Genomic DNA, 17,225 nt, shown 5'->3' on the forward strand with positions numbered 1-17,225 from the left:
AGAAAGTGGAGGCCAAAACCTCTTACTCTTATTTTTTTATTTTATTTTTTAGAGGTTTTTTGCTATAGGACCCGTGCGCTCACCAGACAGACAGAGAGACAGGGAGACAGAAAGTGATAAATCACCCCCCGGGGGGATGGCCATGCTGCAATCCTTTCTCCTCCATTCTCCTCTCGGGATCTTGGGCACGCACACACGCCCAGCGTGAGTTTTAAGCCACCGGGTCCAGGATGCGAACTGCAGTCAACTACGTGGGAGTCCAGCGACATAACCATTATGCTAACTGCTGGTCCCACCCCTTACTCTTGATGAGCTACTTAGGGGAGGGGAGTCACATCCAAGTAAAAGGCACAGCAGATGGCAAGAAAGACCCACCAGCACCAGGGGTCCCCAGTTGGCTGTGCTCCCGGGAATGCAGCCCATCTCCTAGCACGGAGGCTGGCACCCTCACCTCTCCTTGCTCCCTAGCTCTGGTGGGCTTGGGCAAGTGGAGGATGGACACTCACCACCACTCCCTGAACTGAGGGGGCACAGCCACCATCTACAGGCAGAATGGTCTCTACGTAGTAGTCTAAAGTAATGGAGGGCCTAAGTTTTTTCCTCTTTTATTTTATTAAAAAAACACATCAGTGTGTGTGTATATGTGTGTGCTTTGTACACATGTGTATGCACATACACACACTTCCCTGATTCTGTTAAGAAAGAAAAAAAAAAACTGGATTCATCTAATGCGAAGACTGGCTTAAAAAATGGGCCAGGTGGTATGTACCAGATTCACTCTGGGGAGCCCCAAGGGCGGTATTTCAGAGGATTAGCAGTCACTCCCAGCAGCCAGCAGGGGCCTTGAGGAGTACTGATCCGTGAGATGTGACATACACCTTTTATGTTAAGGGGCTGAAGACAGAGACAGCACTCATTTTGAATATGGACGCTGAACTGAAAGTTGGAAGGGCAGATGCTCCAAATGGCAGTATTGATTTCTTACTGAGTGGCTTCTCGCATGAGTAACTCTATGTAACTGTATGTCTGTATTAGTCAAGGTGAGCTGGCTGCTGTAACAGACAGCCCCCGAATCTCCGTGATTTGACACTCTAAATTTACTTCTAATTCATGTTACAGTGGAATACATGTCAGAAGGGCAAGGAGCTCCACTTTGTAGTCATTCCAGGGTTTAGGTTCCTTCAGTTGAGTAGCTTGAACATTTACTTCTCAGAGTCATCTGAATTCTCAGTATCCCACTGGAAGGTGAGACACCAGAGGAAAACATGGAGGGTCCCAGGGAGACTTTAGGGGCCAGGGCTGAAAAGAATTGTATCAATCCTTCCCACATTCAATTGGCCAAAACTAAACAGTCTATCTGACGGAAAGATGGGCTGGGAAATACAGGCCAGCTGTATGCTCAGGGAAAAGAAGCAGCAGATTTGATGGACATCTGGCCAGTCCCTGCTACAGTGCTATAGGGCGAACAGCTGGGTTAAGGTCTGGTGGGCACATGAGCGAGTCTCCGGATCTGCCCCAAGTAGTTCATGCTTTCGAAGTTCCATCTCCTCTTGTAGATCCAAAGATTCTTCCATTCTCCTGATCATGCAAAGAATTCTATTTTTAGTACTCTCTTCAGAGCCTTTGAATATTAATATTAGAATTAATTGACAGCAAGTTTTTAATCCTTTGAGAGTTCATTTGATTTCTGGAAGCACCAGAAATCATTTGCAAGCAAGTCTGATCCAGCTAAGTCATCTTCTTTGGGTCAGAAATAAGGTATGACCATAAAGTAAACCAACTATTAAGGCAAATTCCAAAAATGAGATTCTAACATAACACATTTTGAGGACTGAATGTCATTGAAATTATTTATTTATTTAGAGAGGTTTTTGCTATAGGACGCATGTGCTCACCAGAAAACAGAGAGAGACAGAGACACAGAATGCGAGAAATCACCCCCTCAGAGGGGATGTCCACACTGCAATTCCTTCTCCATTTTCTTCTCAGGATCTTGGGCACGCACGCACACATGCCCGGCGTAAGTTTAAGCCACTGGGTCTAAAACTCAAACCACAGTCGACTACATGGGAGTCCGGCAACATAGCCATTATGCCAACTACTGGTACCTCATTGAAATAATTTTGAAAGCCCTCCCAAGATGCAGATTTTGAAGGAACAGCGTTTACTTAGACATAAAGATTTCGGTAAATTGTGTGTGTGTGTGTGTGTGTGTGTGTGTGTGTGAGTGACTTTGTAGTTTTGGCTCATTCATTTATGATCTACATTGGTTTTCCTCCAATAAGTGAAAGACATTCAGTAGCAGAGGTGTGTCTTCTGTAGGAAGTCATTTCAGTTACGGTCTTAAGTATTTTTCATGTGCCTTGTCAGCCCATCCAACTTATCATGGATTCTTTCAGTCACTCACTAAAGTATTAATACTTAATTTTTAAAAAAATTTTAGGTTTTTTGCTAGAGGGTGCATGTGTTCCCCTGAGAGAGACAGAGTGTGACAGAGAAAGAAGGAAAGTGAGAAATTACCCCTCAGGGGGATGGCCATGCCACAATCTCTTCTCCTCCATTCTCCTCCTGGGATTCTGGGTATGCATGTATGCACATGTGCCAGTGTGATTCTCAAACCACCAGATCCAGGACTCGAACCACAGTCAGCCATGTGGGAGTCCCCCAACTTAATGACCACACTACCTGCTGGCCCCCAGTAAGTACTTTTTGAATGTGTAGGTGGTGTAGGTGTACAAAAATGTTCTTGATTCAGAAACCATGATACAAAATGATAGTAATTGCTTCTTCGGCAGCCTGAAGCTCAGTTTGTAGGTGCTGGAAGCAGAGTGTTTTAAGATGAAAAAGCAGGAACTTGGCACAGACCTCTTAGAAGGCCAGAAAATGAGAAAACGGGGCCTGGAAGAGGCTGCACTTGGGTGATTCAACCAGAGGGTTCTGAGAAGAGTAGTCATCCATGAGATTTCCCTTACTGGCTGAGGAATACTGGGACGACTCTTTTCTGAATGGACGAAACTTCATGCCTGTTTTAGAATTACTCATTTTACTCCAAGACATCCAACCCCAGACGGCCTTCTCCTCCTGAGAAGAATGGAGGAGGCATAAGATAGCTGCTCTATGGCAACCACAGGAAGGACTTTGGGGACCCCTCATTTCACAGAGAGCTGCTTTCAGAAGAGTGGAGGCAAAACCTTATTTCTAGAAGTGGGATCTCAGTCAATAATGTAAGAAAATCACCTGAGATGCTTGCTAAAGTGCGGATTTCCAGACCTATGCCCTTTTCAGAGCTACTAAATCAGATTTTCTTGAGTGGAGCTTAGGAATCCACCATTTTTTTTTTTAGAGGTTTTTGCTGTATGGCGCGTGTGCTCACCAGACAGAGAGAGAGAGAGAGACAGAGAGACAAAAAGTGAGAAATCACCCTCCAGGGGGGATGGCCACACTGCAATCCCTTCTCCTCAATTGTCCTCTCGGGATCTTGGGCACACACACACACACATGCCCGGCGTGAGTTTTAAGCCACTGGGTCTGGGACACGAACCGCGGTCGACTACGTGGGAGTCCAGCGACATAGCCATTACGCTAACTGCTGCTCCCAGGAACCCGGCATTTTAAAGACACCCTCCCCTCCTCTTTCACCAAGGTAGAAAGGCTTTGGGCTGCTCTGACTCTCAGACTGTCTCCATCAGCTCCAGGCTCTGTGATGAGTGTCAGTGATCCCAGGGCAGAGCTCAACATGTCATGTGCTGCTGAGGCGTGCTGAACCAGGCTGGAGTCCACTAACCCACGCTGTGGCCAGGCACTTCCCCTTGGCTCATGTGGGTGAGTTGGAGACAAAGCACTTCATTCCCTTCTCCTAAGAATGATGGAGTTGGGCTGTAACACCTCCGCGTGCGTGTGTGCATGCAGGTGCGTGAGCGTCTGCACCTGTAAGGTCTATTAATCGTAGACCTGCCACTTATGTACTTGCCACTAACTGGTAGAGCCTGCCCCTCACCTCTCCCGCAGCCCCCAATTTCTCTCTCCCTTCCAGTTCTGTCTCTCTGGCTGCTAGGTCTCCGTGTCCTGCCTGGGCTCCCTGGTCTAGCACCCAGCCACACCTGGGGTCCTGCAATTCATAGCTAACCCTTAAAATTAAATTAAAAATCTTCACCGAGGTTTATGCTAGACACTCACATTCATTGTCTCATTTGATTCACAGCACAACTCAATGAGGTATTTCTGTTATTTTTCCCGTGTTAGAGATGAGGAAATGGAGGTTCAGGATAAGTAATTTATGCAAGGCCCCATAGCTAGGAAGGGGCAGAGCCAGATTTAAACTCAGCTCACTTGTTGCTTACTCTCCATGGTTCCCATGGTGGGCAGCCTTGCCTTTCTCTAGGTCCTCACTACCCCTTCATCCCCTACCCACCCCTCCTGCCCCGACTCTCCTACAGATAGAGTGGGCAGAGTGAAGGTGAGGGCAAACCACGGCTTTGTGGGCCAAATGAAGCCCACGGCCTGTTGTAGTTCCTTTTCAGTTGAGATGAAATTCACGTAACAAAAAAATTAACCAGTTAACCATTATCTAGTCTTGAAAATAAAGTTTTATGGGATCACAGCATGCCTATTAATTTATATCATCTATGACAGCTTCTGCACTGCAATGGCAGAATTCCACAGTTGTGACAGAGACCACATGGCCGCAATGCCTAAAATATTTACTATTTGGCCCTTTATGGAAAAACTTTCCTGAGCCCTGCTTTAGAAGATTTTAATCTGTGCTCTTCAGAGAGGATCCAGGCCCTTGGGGATGAGTTTCCTCAGACCCAGTGTCTGAGTTTCCACACACAGCAATATCTCCCCTAAGGAATGGCTCTCCTGGTCCAGCTGTGGTGCTGACAGAGTACCACTGCGTGATGCTGGAGCCACATGGGAGGCCGGGTTTGGGTCCTGGTTTGACTGAACACACTGGGTGTACCCACACATTCCTGGGGTCCTGGCTGGGAGGCTGGGAAGGAGATTGTGGCATGGTGAGTCCCAGTCATGGGTAACTATTTTTCTCTCTTAGGAAATAAACTTAAAAAAAAAAAAAAGTCTCTGCCATCTCTAAGGGCCAACTTGTCCCTATGTCATCGGATGCCCTGCTTCTGCACCTCATGGACCCGGCCCTCAGCTGCTCTGTGTCCTCTTCATCCTCTACCCTGACACAGGTCAATCCTGTCAGTACACATTAGTGCCTGGCCTGTCAGGCGCCATCCCACCTGTCTCTCTTTCCGCTGCTCCATGCCTGGTATACCTGCTCATACCTGTGTATTCCACTTCTCCTCCTCACCCCTTCCTCTTCTGCTGTCCCGCTTCTGTGCTCCAGGTAGCCCTTCGGGAACATCTCCACCTGGATGTCTTGGAGTTCCATGGACTATAAGGAATCCGCCTGCCCTGGCCACCTTGGCTAAAGCCATATTTATTATCCTGTTACTCTGCTGTCTCAGTTACCCTCCCTCTCTCTTTCCATCTGTTCCATTACCAATTTCTCTTGCCTCTTTTTGGCACTACCTCTTGAGTAATTCTCTTACTTCCACTGTCAATTCTTGGTCCAGGCCTTCGTTGACTCAGCTCTGAATCACTACAGTGGCTCCTGACTGATCTCCCTCTCTCTCTTCTAATCAGCCCTCTTTCTCTCATTTTTCAGACGCCGAGAGCGCAGATAAAATCCAGGCCCTTGGCATTTATCAGCCTCTTCTCCTGACACTCCCTAGATTAGGCTGAATGCAATGGGTCCCAGTGGGACTCAGCACCTGTATAATATGCTTTCTTCCTGGAAACGCCTAAACGTCCTCCAGGAAGCAGTTTGAATGACACCTTTTCTAAGATTTCTCCAGCAAATCCCAGTGTTTTTAGAGTGCTTGGTTTCTCCTATAAAAAAAATTACATTATGGATCTGTCTTTTCTCCTAATCTGTTGGCTAGTCAAGGGCAGGGAATACATACACACACACATGCACGCAATATAATATACGTACATATATATGTATTTCATCTTTGTGTAGGAGCCTAGCACAGTGCCTGCTCCTATTGAGGTGCTCAATAAATGTTTCTTGAACAATCACTTTGGTCATGTCCCTCTATGGCTGAAAGCTTACACTGAGTCTTTATTTTCTTCTGCATTAAGTTTAAGGTCGTGATTCTTGAACCTGGTTATACCATAGAACCACTTGGGAACTTTTAAAGAATACTGATGCCCAGGCCTGAGGGCTAGAGATTCTGATTCGGCAGGTGGGTTCTAGGCACAGGCATTTTGTAAAAGCTCCCTAGCCAATCCTCGTATCAGCCAGGGTCGAGAATGACTAGTCTAATGTGTCATCTTCAAGGCTCTCATTTGTGTCTCCAACTCCCTAGGACTCTCCGGAGCTCTTCCTCAAAACCCTCTGTCCATGTTGCTCATCCTCAGAGCCTTCTTGCACTTCAGAGCCTTCCCTAAATCGCTCTCTGGTCTTCAGGCCACACCTCTCCTGACCCAGATAGGAGTGCCTTGAGGGCATGGACCCCATGGCTTTGCAACCTCAGAGCACCACGCACAGGGCTGCTAGGTCGGGAGCTCACAAAGGATCTGTGTGCTGGCTTGCTCAAGGTCTCCCCTTGCAGAAACCATACTGCCAAGGTCCGAGGAAACAATGCCCTTGAGGGCGTTAGCTTCAGAGCACAAGGTTTGTTTTGGTTGGACTTGGACAGGGAGAAAGAACTGGGATGGGAGCTGTGGCAGTGCCCAGCCAGTACTCGAACAGTGTGAACGGCAACAGCATTCCTAGACGAACACATGGACCGATGCTGGCAGAGTAATGTCTCAGATTGGCTCTGCTGTTCAGCAGACACGCAGCCCCGTTTCCTATCCCACACTCTGGTCAGATTCTCTCCCTATGGGGGGAGTATAAGGTAGTGGATGGGCACTGGCTGGTGTCTACAGACACATTCAACGCACGTCCTCTGTGGGCACACCCCTCCTCTCCATGGGCCTGGGCCTACTACTAAGGTCCCTTTTAGTATAGTCAGTGAGTTTTTCTGTTGCCCATCCAGACCAAGAGCCCCAAACTGCTATGAGTCAAGGACCACTCGGAAGGGGCAGAAGATATCACAATCCTTTGGAGACAGGATATTTTGAGATATTTTTCACTTTTATTGCCCAGGTTCAAAATTTTAAAACAAATACATCAAGAGCCTCACAATGTTACTGTGAGTTAATTCTTTTTCTTTTCTTTTTTTTTTTTTTTTTGCTATAGGGCATATGCACTTGCCAGAGACAGAGACAGTCAGAGAGATGAGAGAGAGAGAAAGAGAAAATGAGAAAGAACCCCCCCTGGGGTGGGGGGAATGGCCATGCTGCAATCTCTACTCTTCCATTCTCCTTTTGGGATTTTTTTTGGCACACATGTACATGTGCTCTTTGTGTGTGTGTGTGTGTGTGTGTGTGTGTGTGTGTGTTTGGAGAGGTTTTTGTTATAGGGTGCATGCCCTCGCTAGAAAGACAGAGAGATAGAAAGTGAGAAATCACCCCCCAGGGGAGGTGGCCACACCGCAATCCCTTCTCCTCCATTCTCCTCTTAGGATCCTGGGCACACACGCACACGCGTCTGGTGTGAGTTTAAGCCACCGGGTCCAGGCTTTGAACTACAGTCAACTACATGGGAGTTCAGCGACACAGCCATACACTAACTGCTGGTCCCCTTTGTGTTTTCAAAGCCACTGGGTCCAGGACTTGAACTGCTCATTCAGCCATATGGGATCCAGCTGCCTTAACTTCCATGCCACCTGCTGCCCTTCTTTTCTTTAACAGCCTCCACAATGGCTGTATGTCACAAGGGGAAGGAAGAGTCCATAACTACGTGTGCGGTGTAAGTGAAGCCCCCTGACTGAACACTGAGTGATAGAAGCTACACACATGCTGCAGTAGCTGCCATGCTGCAGCAGTCATTTATATAGGACATAATACCAGATGTTCAGCATTTTATCAAGAGCCACTAAACTGTGCTGAAAGAAGCCAGGGTGGTGGTGGCACATGGAGGGGAGAATAACGGGAAGGACACACACACACCCCTCAGTCTGAGCTGTGGGTGTACAAGTGTGCTCCATGAGTGAAATTCACTGGGCCTGTCACCATGTTATGACTCCCTACGTGTGCACTTTTTTCCATGGACATGATATTTCAATAAAAAGTTGTAAATAGTTGCACATGGTCTTCTAAGAATTCAGAAAACACAGAAGAGCAAAGTGTTCTGTAACCAATTTTTTTAGAAGTTTTTTGCCATAGGGCATGTGTGCTTGCTGGAGAGAGAGAGAGACAGAGACAGTGAGAGGGAAAGTGAAAAATCATACCCTAAGGCAGATGATCATGCTACAGCTCTTCTCCTTCACGCTCCTCTTAGGATCTTGGGCATGCACACACATGCACCCTGCATGATTTTCGAGCTACAAGGTCCAGGACTCAAACCCTGGTTGGCATGTGGGAGTCCAGCAACATAACCACTATGCCAACTGTTGGACCCTCGTTAAGCAGTTTTTAAGTTTCTTTCTTTCATGAGAGTGAGAGTCAGAGTGAGAGACAGAGACAGGCATCCTTGAGAGGGTCCTGCCATGCCTCAACCCTCTCCTTTTGCCCCCTCGCCTTCCAGCCAGCCAGTGTCCCAGGTGCACCTGGCATGTCATGTTGACCCAGGATCCGAACCTGGGCCCCCCATATGACTCCAGTATATGTAGCAGTATCCTAAGGACCACAATAGCTAAGTCCTTCTTCAGCCAATTTTAATAATAAAAATCAGAGGGTGTAAAAGTATATTCCACAAACATGGGGGCCAGTAGGTGGCATGGTGGTTAAGGTGCTGGACTCCACATGGTCAACTGTGGTTTGAGTCCTGGACCCGGTGCCTTGAAAATCATGCTTGTTGTGCCCAAAATCCCCAGAGATCCTGGACCCGGTGCCTTGAAAATCATGCTTGGTGTGCCCAAAATCCCCAGAGGAGACTGAAAGAGAAGGGATTGCAGCATGACCATCCCCTGGAAATATGCCCATGGGGAGACACCTGCAAACAAAAGCATCAGCAGGACAGGGCCCATTGGGATGTAGAGGAAGATGAAGATGCCCAGACCCACAGAGCAGATGAGGTAGAGAAGCTTCGCAAGGGGCAAAGGTGGGAGGGTCTGGTTTAGAGGTGGAGGTGTGGCCCTTGCCCCTGGTCGGTTACCTGGACTGTGTGAGGGAGGGACGTTATCTTGGCCTATGGAAGCGCTGCAGTCTCATGGAGACATTGCATGCCCAGTGACTTCATCACAGCCTGTCACTTGGGAAGTGCTCAACAAAGATCTGTTGACTATTTGATTGGATGAAAAGATGACTGAAAACCCAGGTCCCTCAGCCCTCAATGGGAACTTCACCTCTGGGCATTCTGCTCCTTTCCTGGGGCCCGGGTTACTTTGCCCAGTGTTGTGGCATCCCAGGAATTTCCCTGCCTAGTCTGGGGAGGATGTTTCACACTGGAAGGTTTTACAAAATATGGCTGCTTTATCAGAATCCTGTTCGCTTGAGAATGTTCCTGGCTCATTGATGTTTACAGTGTGTAACCGATTTTATCAGAGGAATGTTGTTTGGAATGAAATGGTCCTCTCAGATGGACAGACAAGAGGCGGAAGGTCATTCAAGGACCCACCTCAAGCTGTGTTTTAAGTTGGAGCTTGGGGTTGCTGTACATGATGCTTGGGAATCTGGCCAAGCCATGAGCAACCCTTCCTCCCCGGAGAGGTCCCAGCCTGTCTGCAGAGGGATTGTGCTGTTTTCATTCTCATCTTGGTCTTCAGGGCAAATGCCCTGGAGCCCAGCACCCATGGGTGGAGGGGCAGCAAAGGTTCCCCCAGGCCTGGGTTCTAGCAAGCAGCCCAACTCAGCCTGGACAAAAAATCAGGTTTTTCCTGACATCCCAGAAAGGAGACACTAAGACTTCTCCCAGGGAGTCAAAAATACGGACATGAGTTTGTTTCTTTGGTTCTTTTGTCGAAATCCCAAGGCACTCTGCTTCCCAGAGTGCTGAACTAAATGGTGCAAATGCAGCAAGTGCTCCATGGAGGGCTGCAATCCTGACTCTTCTACTATGTCCCTGGTGCCATCAGGGCTTCTGTCTGCAAGGGTTCTTCATGAATCACGGGCACAGAAAAGGACCGAATGGGATGCCGAGACCAAGACTGAGACAGGAAAAGAGGAGCCCAGAGAGTTCAGAGTCTTTGTTCTTGGTGGGAGCGAAGTCTGCCCTGCAGTGGGAGAGGGTCAAGGTGCCCTAGCTCAGGCAAGGTGAAGATCATGGATACTGGTCAGCAGAGGAGCAAGCCAGGGAACGGCCAATGCTGCAGGGCACTCTCCACTACTGGTTTGTGTTCGCCAGTCTCTGTGGGCCCATGTCAGGGCTGGGTGTTCTAGGACATGTCTCTCACTCTCTACAACTGTTTCTAACTTTTTTCATTGCACTGGGTAAAATTGTATCCCTCCCAAATATATGCTCAAGCCCCCGTCCCTGGTGTCTGTGAATGTGACCCTGTTTGAAAATAGGGTCTTTGTAGATGTAATCAAGTTAAAATGAGATTATATTAGATTTTAGTGGGCCCTAAATCCAATGGCTAGTGTTTGAAGAAGGCTGCATGAAGACAGCTCTACACGGGAGGAAGAAGGCCCTCTGATGATGGAGGCAGTGACTTCAAACCAAGAAACACCAAAGATCGCCAACAAACACCAGAAGCTGGGAAACATTCTTTTCCAGAGCCTTCCGAGGTAGTTGTGTTCTGACATCTTGACTTCGGATTTCCAGCCTCCAAAATTGTAAGAGGGGATAAATCTCATAGTTTTAAACCACCAAGCATGTGGTACTTTGTTACAACAGCTCTAGGAAACCAATACAGTCATGTTTTGAACATTTCAAAGCCCTCAGTTTCCACCTCGTTGGTTTCCTGATTCTTAGCAAATAGCCTTGTCTCCAACTTTACAAAGAAAACTGAAGTCAGAAATCCAGATGGCTTCACTATCTCACAGTCTCCTCTTTTCCTTCTTCCAAGTCTAATCCCCCCTGCCACGATTCCATCCCCTCTGCCTTCCCAAAAACCTTACCCTGTAGACCATCTTTTCTGTTTCTTAGATCTCTGACTAGTTGCTCATGGCTTGGCCAGATTCCCAAGATCTCTCTTTCTAGTAGACCCTTTCCAATTTAAATTCTCTGACTAAAAACAAGAAGAATGGGGGCCAGCAGGTGGCATAGTGGTTCAAGCACGGAACTCCCACATGGTCAACTGTGATTCGAGTACTGGACCTGGTGGCTTGAAAATCACATTGGGCATATGTGTGTGTATGGAGGAAAGGGATTGCAGCATGGCCATCCATGTTCCCTCTCACTGTCTCTCCCTGGTGAGTGCAAGTGCCCTATGGCAGAAACCTAAAAAGCAAAACAAAAACAAAAACAAAACAAGAAAAATGCCCTACTCCTAATTCCCTGTATTTACCTCCTAACTCAATCTTCCCCTTCAAGGCCAAACTCTCTTGAAAAGTTACCTTGACTACGGGAGCCAGACGGTGGCACAGAAGGGGGCACAAGGGTGACCCACACGGGAAGGCTGGGGGTTTGCATCTGGAGACATCACTGAGTGTGCCACGTGTGTGTCTGTGAGCCAGGCTGGCTGAAACTGGGGGTCGATTGTGGTATCAGGACTCTATCAAGGGGTCTCTCTCCCTGTCTCTTTCACTGATGGAATAAATAAATAAACTTACAAAAGTGATCTGGACCAGCTTGCTTCCTCACCTCTCACTTTTCCCAACACTCTCCATGTGGCTCCCACTCCAATCACTCCATAGAAATCATCTGGTTATGATCACTGGTGACTTCCATGTAGAGAAAAATCAATGGACATGTTCAGTCTTCACCTTACTTAATCTTTATTACACACTGTAAACCATGACTTCCTTCCCCTTTGCTCCAGTGATGTAATCTTCTCCTGAGGTTCTTTCTACTTCATGGCTCCTTTCCAGTCCCCTTTCTGGCTCAGCTTCCTCTCCCCAGCCATTCCAAGTCATGTTCCTCAAGGCTCTTTCAGGCTCTCTTCTCTGATTACAGTACTCCCTTCTCTCCGTGAACTCATCCCCTTGTGCTCACATCTAGCCCTCAAACTCTCCTCCAAGTCTGCAGACTCAAATGCAGACCCGAATGCAGACCGCAGATTCAAATGCATATTGCCACTTGAATGTCTCAAAGCCACCCCACCCCACGCTTGGAAACTAAAACCAAGTCAGTGATCCTGAACTCAGAGAACCTAGTTCCCATACAGTCTTCGCTCTCTTTGTGAATGATACTACTATTCATCCAGTCACGAAAGCCAGAAATTCGTAAAATCACCACCTTTCTCTCTAGCCACTCGCTCTCCGTATCCATCCACATACCTTGCAGAGTTTACTTCCGATGAGCTTTCAAATCCATTTTCTTCTCTGAACTAATTACTATCCTTGTCCAAGAATTATCATTTTTCACTTAGACTCCAAGAGTTTGAGCTTCATTTCTTCCTAAGTCGTTCCTTTTATCATAGTTAGAATGATGATTTCCGGGAACCAGCAGTTAGCGTAATGGCTATGTCGCTGGACTCCCACGTAGTCGACCGCGGTTCACGTCCCGGACCCGGTGGCTTAAAACTCACGCCGGGCGCGTGTGCGTGCGTGCCCATGATCCCGAGAGGAGAATGGAGGAGAAGGGATTGCGGCGTGACCATCCCCCCTGGGGGGTGATTTCTCGCTTTCTGTCTCTATGTCTCTCTCTGTCTGTCTGGCGAGCGCACACGCCCTATAGCGAAAATCTCTCTCAAAAAAAAAAAAAAAAGAAAAAAAAGAATGATGATTTCCAATCGCAAGTCAAGTCACTCCTCACCCTACTCCTCCTATTCCCGTCCCCACCTCCTTGACTCAAAATCTTGCAGCGACTTCCCTAAACTCTTAAAATAAAGCTAACATCTTTAAAATGGGTTGCTAGGACCTGTCTCATCTGGCTGCTGTGGAAGTTTCCAGCCTCACTTCCTTCCACACCCTTCCTCACTCTCTATGCTTCAGTTCCATTGACGTTCTTCTGGTTCTTCGCATTTATCCCAGACCCTCCTCCCTCAGGGTCTTGGCACATATTCTCGCCACCCTCCTTTACTCGAGTAACAACACATAGATTTCAGACGATGGTTCAATTTCACGTTCACAGAGAAACCCACCCCTTCCTCCCGAGTGTTATGCTTCAGGGCACTTGCACGGTAATGAGTTTCCATGATGTTCACTGGATTACTATCGGTCTCCTCCAAACCTCTCAGTTTTATTCAGTCAGAAGCTCGCCCACCCAATATCCAACATAGTGCCAGGCACAGTGTAGTCACTTGGTAAATATTTGTTGAATGACTAAATAAAAAAAAAAGAAGGTATTAGAGCTTCCCATAGCTTGTTGGGGGAAAGGGGCCAGCAGCGGAGAGGATGAGAAAACAGGCCAAGGGTGTATTAGGGTGATGAGCACATAACAGAGGGGCAGGGCAGACTCCCCAGAGGAGACCGTGATGCTTGAGCTCACCTCTATCCAGTGTCTGTTGACCTACCTGTCAGCACTCAGACACTCCTAGTCACCAGATCCCTGAATGTCCCTAGGGTATTACGGTCATGTTGCCACTGTGGTATCCCAACCACGGCAATGCCACCCAACACTAGAACGCATTATGCAGGGGCACCGTCTTCAGGAACTGGGCACAACTTGGTGTCTGTTCAGAAAGGAGAGTTATAACAGGCCCCGGCTATAGTAAGAGCACTTTTGTCAGAAGAGCTCCTGGTGCTCTGGGGACAGTGAGCTCATCACGTCCTCAGACCAACCCCAGGAGGCACAGAAGGGGGCCCTACCGGACAGCTAGGGAGACCGAGGTCAGTCGAGATCACCTGACTTGGCCAAGGAATGAGAACAGCTCAGGAACAGGACTTGGAGAGAACCCAAGGCTCTCCCTGTGGGTTCCACCAGTCAGACCAATCAGAGAAGAGGCCTCAAGCTCAGGGTGTGCTGCAGCAGGAACCTGCACGGCTTGCTTCCTCTGGGGCAGAGGGACATTGCGTTGCTTTTTAGAACCACAGAAATGTTAAAGTAGATAAGCCCTGAGAGGTCATCTAATTCAACACCCTTACAAAGGAGGAAACTGAGGCCAGAGAAATCTCCCTTGTTCTCCCTGTCCTTTTCCTACTCTATTGGTCTAGAGTGGAAGGGCAGAATTGTTAACGGTCTACAAACCCCTCTCCCCTACTTTGCCTATGTGGTTAGACTACTCTCCCCAGCCTCCTCTGTAGTGTGATGAGCCGTGTCATTGTGCTCTCTCCAGTAGACTGTAGGAGGAAGTGAGGCATGCCACTTCCGGGCCTGGCCCACCAGAGCCTCCATACCTCCCCATTCTTTTTATCTCTGACTGACTAGGATGGCAACTCCCAAGGCAACTTTGGAAGCCATACATTAACAAATGGCAGAACCACCACAATATGGATCCCTAAGTGACAGTGTGGAGAAAATCTGTCCCCCCTGAGCTAAGCATCAGTGTCTAAGGCTGTTGACTGAACAAGAATAAATAGCTATAGCATTAAACTGCTGCATTTGGGGAGCCTATTTGTTGCTGCAGCCTAACTAAAGCCTAATCTAATTAATACAGATAGAAGCTGGAAAGCCCCTCCAAAAGCTCTATTTGTAATTATTAGTGGCAGTGGCGCTGGGCTCCCTGCTGTTCTCACTGTCAACCACTTTTGACTGTCCCTACTCCTACCTCTGGAGAGATTAAGAAGGTCTGACTCCCAGCTCACTCAGCCCTGGAATTTGGTGTGAGCTGGCTTCCCACCTGCTTCACTCTGGACTAGTAGACTCTCAGGACACGAATGCACTGGAGAGGTTACACAGGCCCTCTTCTAAGCACCTACAATGGTCAAGAATCGTATCTCGGGGCCAAATAGTGGAACAGTGGAATAATGGTGGAACAATGCCCTATGAGGCTGACCCACATGTGAAGGTTCTGGATTCATGTTCAGAGACCACCGAGGCACATAAATATCCATATGTGTGGTTTGCTGAGCTTTGGGGAGGACTGTGGCATGAAGACCCTGTTGGGGGTGTCTGTCTCTGTCTGTCTTGCTCATAGAAGAAAGAAATGTTTAAAAGATGAACCTTGTCTGAATTTTCACATCCCTAGGAAGAACACACTAGAAATGTCTGTAAATAGCTGTTTCATACTCCTTACTACCGTGCCAGAGATCTTTACTAACCCCTAACCCATTGGAGCTACAGCATTTCTAGCAATCATTCAGAATGAGCTTTGCTTTTCAGATGAAGAAACTGAGGCTGGGAACCAGCAGTTAGCGTAATGGCTATGTCGCTGGACTCCCACGTAGTCGACCACGGTTCACATCCCGGACCGGTGGCTTAAAACTCATGCCAGGCACATGTGCGTGTGTGCCCAAGATCCCGAGAGGAGAATGGAGGAGAAGGGATTGCGGCGTGACCATCCCTCCTGGGGGCTGATTTCTCGCTTTCTGTCTCTCTCTGTCTGTCTGGCGAGCGCACACACCCTATAGCGAAAAAACCTCTCAAAAAAAAAGAAACTGAGGCTCAGATCACACCATTAAGTGGTGGTCAAGTCAAGAAAAGCAGCAAGGTTTTAAGACCAAGTCCACAGCTCTTCCCAAGGTTCCATACTGCCTCCAACTGCCACTTGCCATTTCCTCTTGCTCTGCCCTAGAAAGAGATGAAAAAGTGCTGGGACCCGTCTACAGTGATCAGTCTTTCCAGGTTCTCCCTGTGCCTCCTCCTCCTAATCTATAGGCTAAGCCCTACCCAGCTGGTAGCTGCCCTGAACTAGGTCATTTCTTTTAGAAGGCAGGGAGATTAAAGAGATAAACGTGTGGTGCTTAAAGGGGAGGGGCAGGTGGCAGGTGCACAATCGCTCCTTGGGCCTTGCTAGGAAAGGCAGATTCTCTAGTGAGATCTCTGAACCCCTATGAGAGAACTCCAACAGTCATTAGACCTTTAAACCTTCCTGGCCACCTGGGAGGACAGCCTAGCACTATGCAAAATGGCCTAGCATAATATCTTGTCCTGTTGGGGCTTGTCTGGCCCAGTCTGGGCAGTCTCGCCGTTTTGCCTGTTAATATGAGAGCAGTGTCCAGAGAAGTTGAGCTGGAGACATGAGAAGAAACCAATTTATTTCCAGGGGAGTTTCTTGTCTGGTTCTTTCTTGGAGTGCTCTGTAAAGTTGGGTTTGCTTTGTTGTTCTTAAAAACAAACAAACAAAAACAAAAACAAAAAACAAAACAAACAAACAACTTTACTCCTCCCTCCCTTGGTTAAGGTGAGCTTGTTTATATCTTATGTCTTCTGCCAAATGACTCACTTGTGCTGAGTTAACAGAAAGTGGGCCTAGGCCCATCTGTAGCTGCCCTGGACACTATGATCTGCTCATTCTTTGGAGGAGGGTCATAGAGATCTGAAGGCAGAGAGGAGCAGAGACAGAGGATGGAGACACAGGCCTGAAAGGGAAGTCCACACTCACATTTTCATGAGCATTCGGTGGTCAGACAATAGAACTGACACACTCTCTAAGGAGCGAGGATTCATCTCAGTTGAGACATTGCCTGACTTATTGCACGTTGTGAAATAGAGGACCAGAATGAATGAGGTCACATGGCCATTCCCAGGTAAGCAAGTTCTTTCCCATTTTGAACTCCTCTTTCTTCACTTAAACTGCACGGAACAACATGCAGTCTTACAATTGAGACATGTTATTATTTCTTCACTGGGAGAGGACACAAGTGAAACTTTATGTACTGAGGAAGTTCGTTTGCACTAAAGCTTTAAAATCTCTCCCCTTAAAGTTTTCAATTAAAATTCCTCATCTCTATGCATCGTTTTGTTTAATTTGCAGCACTTTTTCCGTTTATGCATTTGCCCTAGCCCTGGCTGAAATCACAGTTTTCTTTTCCCTGCGGCCTGTTTGGGTGTCCTGGCGGTGACATCTCTGCAGAACCTCGGTGTGAGCCAAAGGCAGTGGTCGGGCGGGGACGGAATCCAGGCTTGGAAGGGCCAGGGGAATGTGAGGATTCCCGCCTTGGCTTGAGGGTGAGGTGTTAGGCTTGGCAAGAGCAAGTTCTATCTCAGCCCAGGGGGACCTGAAGCAGGGATAGGTTGGGGG

The sequence above is a fragment of the Tupaia chinensis genome, unplaced genomic scaffold (genome assembly GCF_000334495.1).
Source record: "Tupaia chinensis unplaced genomic scaffold, TupChi_1.0 Scaffold000415_1, whole genome shotgun sequence".
NCBI lineage: Eukaryota > Metazoa > Chordata > Mammalia > Scandentia > Tupaiidae > Tupaia > Tupaia belangeri.